Below are 6,000 nucleotides of genomic sequence, written 5' to 3'. Positions count from 1 at the left end.
ATGGCTGAGGCAGGTTCAAATCCTCTACCTATAGCCGAAGATGTAGGATGGATGCATTATATAGCAAATGTTGCGACACTTCGTGTCACCCGCAACAAGCTGGACCAGAAGAACTGCACAGAAACGTAGGCTCTCTTGACAGTTGTCTCTCTTTGCGCTACGAGGGCGAAAGTCCAAATTAAAATTACGGAATTCTTTTAAAACTAAATTGCATTTCGCATGTTTCACTTGACTTGTGCTGGACCCAGTGCTGCTTCGTAATACAGTGAATTTTCAGTTTAGTGAACTTTCAGTCAAGTGAACTGATTTCTTGGGTCTCCTGAAGTTCACTCAAGTGACTAATTCACTTAACTAGAGTGTGCTAGAAGTGTTGAGTGGCGTGACCGCGCCTCGCCGCCTGATCCCTTCCGCGTTGCCCGCAGCGGCGGCGCTGCAGTCGAATAGTACTGAAAGAGCCGCGCGCCGCGTGCAGGAACTGCTATGCACTTCGGCTCCTCCGTCGTGATTTCTTGATGCATATTTCTTCGCACCTGCCCATAATTCATGTCAAGCCCACGATGCCATAGCCCTTAAAGTATGACATGCCCATATACTGAATTTGAGCTCCATAAAAGTCCTTGTGGGAGATCGAAAATAATTCAGAAAGGGTGTCTTATTCTGATTTCTTCTCTCTTAACTCCTTCTTCGTTGGTTAGGCGTCTACAATATTCAGAATAACTAAGGTGATTTATTGGAAGTTAGCTGTGCTCAGAAAGCTGTGAGATTAAAAAGACTGTATTACACGCACGCAGAACCAAAAAGCCACAACGAAAGAGGGGAGAGGAAGAAAATCTGAACCCCCTACAGCATAAAATGTTTTGTTAATTTAACTTTTCAGGGTATACTAAAATAGTTACAAGCATTCAAAGCGACCACCAATTGCCAAAGTTAGGTGTTCTGCTGCACACCACACCCCCTCAGAAAAAAAAAAGAAATCGTGGGTAGCCCTGCGCCAATAGTTTACAGTGGGCGAAGCGCAACATAGTGTGTCTCTACCAATGCGCACTGTAGATTTCACCTTTTCGAGTATGAGGTCTCAAAACTAATTAAGTCTATCGTAGTCGGATGAGAAATGCACTGCCTAAAAATAGTAGCTGTGCTAAGGGGCATCTTCAATGCCCCTTAGTAGTGTGTGTGTGTGTGTGTGTGTGTGTGTGTGTGTGTGTGTGTGTGTGTGTGTGTGTGTGTGTGTGTGTATGTGTGCGTGCGTGCGTGCGTGTGAGTGTGTGTGTGAGTGTGTGTTTACTGTGTACATATACAAAGAAGGTAAATTTCTCAAAACAAGATGCACCACTGCCTGCCTACACTTTTGACGCTTATTGATAGAACTACGCTTATAATACAAAACATCGTCATAAACTTGCTCGCTTGCAATGGCGTTACGCCAATAGATTATTTGGAAAGCAGCACAATTTAAGCTGTCGATACAGAGTGAGAACTGATTACAATGAATTTACGCAGATTAAGACAGGCTATATATACAATTGACATTTTTAAATATGTTTGAGTGTTGTTTTTAATAAGTTGAATATGTAATGAGCCTTTCGGAAAGCAATAATTACTATCTTCCACAAAACTCGCATAAAAAAGGGTCGTCACCAATTAATGTTGTGACAACGTTACTTACACTCGGGTTTCTCGTGAAACCATCGAGCGCATGTAGGCTCATATGAGGAACACGGTGCTCTGGATATCGTAGAGACTGCTGACAAAACGAGCGCATGATTTAATCATAGTTTTGATACTTCTCCTCTCTTTGTAGTTCGCCAGTAGTCACCTATGATGTAACGCAGCTCAACGCGCTGATTGAGTAAGGAGCTAGGCGGATCCGTGCAAATTTCGATTGACATTTTTTTTCTGGGTCGACAGGCTCTTGAAACAGTGAATGTATTGACGCAATTTCGGCGTGCCTGCATAGTTACTCGTGCACCATGGCGCGTAGCAGGTGCGTCCACTGATAAAGGCTAAGAAACGCATTAAACGCGCTGAAAATGAGCAATTACACGCTTTCGCAGGCTCGGACGCGCGCGCTCTAAATGCAGACGCTTCCGCGATCTTGGATGGATGGATGGATATGGCTGTACCCTTTAGATCGGGCGGTGGCTAGCGCCACCAAGCCTTAATACCTAATGAACCAAAAACTATATTTATTTTTTTCCCTTAAAAAGTGAGTTTGAGGATTCGTACTTTGCAGTGAAGAGTTTAATTTTCACTCGTGCCTTGACTTTAGCCACCAATCAGATAACCTCCTTCTAGTTAAGTCTACCCGCTTAAAGTTCATTTTGCCCTCCCGGTCCCTGAACCCCAGTGCTTTGAAAAACTCTGCGCCATCATCCTGAACTATAGGGTGAAGCCCTTTACAGAACATTATCAAGTGTTCGGCAGTTTCTTCTTCCTCTCCACACGCACTGCATACTGTGTCTACGCCTTCGTATTTGGCCCGATATGTCTTGGTTCGCAGTACTCCCGTCCTGGCCTCAAACAGTAGAGAACTACCGCGAGTATTATCATAGATCCTTTCCTTGGCAATTTCCTGCTTAAAAGTTCGATAGATCTCTAGTGCGGACTTCTTAATCATGCCCATTCTCCACATGTCAGTCTCCGTTTCCTTCACTTTCTTCTTAACCGATAGTTCTTTTTGGTTTGGCCACCTGCTGTTTTCTAAGTATTTACCAGTCAACTTCCTGGTTCGCTTCCTCCATTTTGTATCGACATTCTTCATGTACAAGTAGCTGAAAACCTTCCTTGCCCAGCGCTCTTCCCCCATTTCTCTCAATCGCTTCTCAAATTTTATCTTGCTGCTAGCTTCCCTGCCCTCAAATGATGTCCATCCCATAACACCTTGTACTCCCTGATTTGGTGTATTCCCGTGAGCTCCTAAAGCAAGCCTACCTATTCCACGTTGCTTAATTTCTAATCTTGCTTGAACTTCTGATCTCATGCACAAGACCGCATTGCCGAACGTCAGACCCGGAACCATGACCCCTTTCCATATTCCTCTCACAACATCATACCTATTGTAATTCCACAGTGCCCTATTTTTCATCACTGCTGCATTCCTGTTACCTTTAGTCGTCACGTATATTTCGTGTTCCCTCAGATACTCGGTCCCATTGCTTATCCATACGCCCAGATATTTGTATTTATCTGTTATCTCTAGCGTGACCTCCTGTATTCTAAGTTCACTACCTTCGTTGTCATTGAAAATCATGACTGCTGATTTTTCCTTACTGAATCTAAAATCTAACCTATCTCCCTCATTACCGCAGATGTCCATCAATCTCTGCAAATCTTCCTTGTTGTTGGCCATTAGCACTATATCATCTGCGTACATTAATGCTGGTAGTGCCTGATCAATAAGTTTTCCTTGTTTGACTAAAGAGAGGTTGAAGCCCAGTCCACTTCCCTCTAATTTTGCCTCTAATCCTTGTAGGTACATCATGAATAATAAGGGTGACAGGGGGCACCCCTGCCTAAGCCCCCGTTTTACCTCTGCAGGCTTGGATACCTGTTTTTCCCACTTTATAACTACCTTGTTACCTTTATAGATACCCTTTAAAAGATTAGTGACTACATGTTCCACGCCTAGTGTGTCCAGTATTCCCCACAATTCCTCTTGAACCACGCTATCGTACGCTCCCTTGATATCCAAAAATGCTAGCCACAGGGGCCTGTGTTCCTTTTCTGCTATTTCGATGCACTGCGTCAGTGAGAACAGATTGTCTTCCAACCTCCTGTGTTTCCGAAACCCATTCTGCAGTTCCCCCAGCACCCCCTCATCCTCTATCCACGCCTGCAGTCTTTCCTTTATAATCTGCATCGCCAGCCTGTAGACCACTGATGTCACTGTTATAGGACGGTAGTTGTTTATGTCAGCTTTGTCCCCCTTTCCTTTATAGATCATGCTCATCCTGCTAAGTTTCCATCCATCGGGAACTTCACCATTGATTATTATTGTGCTCACTGCCTCTCTCAAAGCCTGCTTAGACTTCGGACCTAATGTCTTTATCAGCCTAATTGGAATGCCATCTGGGCCTGTTGATGTACTACTAGGAACCCTTTTCTCAGCCCTTTCCCACTCTCGTGAAAATGGAGCCATTGCACCACTTGATTCGTCCTTGTCTATTGTGGTGCATAAAGTACTTCTTTGTTGAAATTTTTTTGTCACCCTTGTTTTTATATATTCAATAGCTTCGTCCCCTTCTAGCCTAGCACCTTGGGCTGTAGTTATAAAACTTTGCTCTAGGCTCGTCTCATTTCTTAGGGAGTTTAGATGGTTCCAAAATTTCGCAGCTGCCTTTCTATCATTTTTATGTACTTCTACCAGCCACTGAGCTCCCTTCCTTCTAATCTTTTCATTGATCAGAAGGGATGCATCCCTTCTACAGCTTAGAAAAGTTGCCCATTTTCTTTCAACATCCTCTGTCGGTTCACCCCGCTGCTTAGCATGTCTGTGTTCCCTAGAGGCTTCCTGACGTTTTGCTATGGCTCTCTTAACTTCCTCATCCCACCAACTTTTGGGTTTGTGTCTTCTTTTCCGGGGTGACTTGTCACGCGTCTTAGCAAGCTCTAGCTCAAAGAGTCTAATTAGATTCGGGTATGTCCACACTGTCTTATTATCCTCCGTGATTACTTTCTCAATTTGTTTAGTGGCTATTTCAATTTGCCTTTCTGGATAAAAATTTTCCTGTAGTTGCTCATTTTGTCTCCTTCCCACTTTCACTGCTCTTCCAAAACTTAGCTTGATACGTTTGTGATCGCTACCCAGACTTCTGGAGCCACCTTCATCTATGTGCATTCCCCTGAGCTTATCATACATCCTATGTGACATCAGTGCATAATCTATCGTCGACTGAAGCCTTCCTACCTCCCATGTTATTTGCCTTTCACACTTCTCGGTACTGTTGCAAATGATCAAATCAAGCCTTTCACACATATCCATGATCATTTTGCCTGTCGGGTCGGTATACCCATATATATCTTCTATGTGCGCATTCATGTCTCTTAGTATTATTATCTCGCACTCTCTTCCTAACTCCTGAATGTCCTTTGATATACACTCTACCATTGCTTGGTTTTCCTCTCTGGCCTTTGCTCCCGTCCACAAGTACACGAAACCAAGGAGTGTCATTTGACCTGCCACTTTCCCTTTTAGGCATAAATGTTCCTTGCACTCCTGCTTGACCCTTTGCCAGTCTGTACTTTTATGAATGAATGCCCCAATACTTCTGTTCTATTACAATATTCCCACGCGTAGTCCGGATTGTTCGGAGGTTGTTCCATGTCCCTGAGATGTGTTTCTACAAAACCGTATACCATCGGCCTCTCTTCCCTTAGCTGTTCTTCTATCTCTTCCCACTTCAGCCTGTTCCTACCACCCTGCATGTTAATATACCCTATGTCTGAATTGGCTCGGCGCTCGTGGCTACGTCTATTTATGCCCCGGACTCTACCTATCTTAGATATTGGTGCCACTTTGGAATCGTATCTGTCCATACCACCTGTCGAAGAGTCTCCCTGGTTGTTTTCCTCGTTACTAGCTATCCTGCACCCCGAAGGGCTTGCTTGCCCCCAAAAAAGCTACTGCGCGTCCTGCAAGTTGCCAACCCACCTCATGACCTAGCCGCCCATCGAAGTGAATTCTGTCTCGTTGAAAACCCCCCCACCTATGCACCTCTCTGTTTATTTCCACCACCTCAAAGCCCTTCTCTCGACTCACCCGCCATATCTCTTGGTTTGCGTTGACCACCGCTCTTCAGGTTGCTATCACGCACCGGTACCTCCGGTATCGTGCATATCACTACCTGTACCTTAGGAGAAGTGGCGTGCATGTCATCGACGCCTTTCGCCAGTGTGGCTGATAGTCCTGCTGCATCTTCATTTAGGACATCGTTTAAACCGCCTGAAATTATCACGAGGTTTCGTCTATCAGCTGTCGTTTTGAGCTTTGCGCTCGCTTGC

Source organism: Rhipicephalus microplus, chromosome 1, assembly GCF_043290135.1.
Source record: "Rhipicephalus microplus isolate Deutch F79 chromosome 1, USDA_Rmic, whole genome shotgun sequence".
In the NCBI taxonomy this organism is placed as follows: domain Eukaryota; kingdom Metazoa; phylum Arthropoda; class Arachnida; order Ixodida; family Ixodidae; genus Rhipicephalus; species Rhipicephalus microplus.
This window is presented reverse-complemented; position numbering follows the sequence as displayed.